Genomic DNA, 793 nt, shown 5'->3' with positions numbered 1-793 from the left:
CAAAGATTCTTGACAGCCCCCTTTGTGCGTTTTGTAAACATGAAAATGAAACAATTTTCCATATATTTTGGTATTGCCCGCTTAGTCGAAAATTTTGGACTGATATGGAAGATTTGTTAAATAGAAGTTGTTTGGTTGTATAAACAATGTTAACGTAGATGTAAAAAAAAAAAAAAAAAAAAAAAACTTTTTTTTTCTGTAAATCCTCCTGTTTTGATTAAGTTCCCCATACCCCCCTCCAACATTTTGTTCTTCTGTTTAATAATTGTGTTGTCCACCATCATGAAAACTTGTGTAACTTAGCATTGTTATGGTCACGTAAAATAAGCATCTGCTTGAGTTCGTGTCCTAGCTGCATTTTTGTCAATTGTTTCATGTCATGTATTTTGAATAAAATTGTGTTTAAACCAACGTAGATGTGGTTTTGGATTTTATGATTTTGTTTGCACAGTTTTATATTTATAAGAGTAAGTTACAAGAGACAAGGCCACTGTAAGAAATATTTGTAAAGAATTTGAAATAAAGATTTGAAATAGAAAAATATTCCAGTATTGAATGTTGGCAACATTACCGAATTTTTAGAATTATGGTCCTCATATGAAGAGTTGGTTAGGCAATAAGCCAGGTTGTGCAATAAGCCAGGTTGTGCAATAAGCCAGGTTGTGCAATAAGCCAGGTTGTGCAATAAGCCAGGTTGTGCAATAAGCCAGGTTGTGCAGAGATGTGGTCATTTGTTTCTTTGTTTGTTTTTATTTTTCCGTTTTTCTTTGACCGTATTATTATTTGACCGTAT

Source organism: Littorina saxatilis, linkage group LG15 (genome assembly GCF_037325665.1).
Source record: "Littorina saxatilis isolate snail1 linkage group LG15, US_GU_Lsax_2.0, whole genome shotgun sequence".
NCBI lineage: Eukaryota > Metazoa > Mollusca > Gastropoda > Littorinimorpha > Littorinidae > Littorina > Littorina saxatilis.
This window is presented reverse-complemented; position numbering follows the sequence as displayed.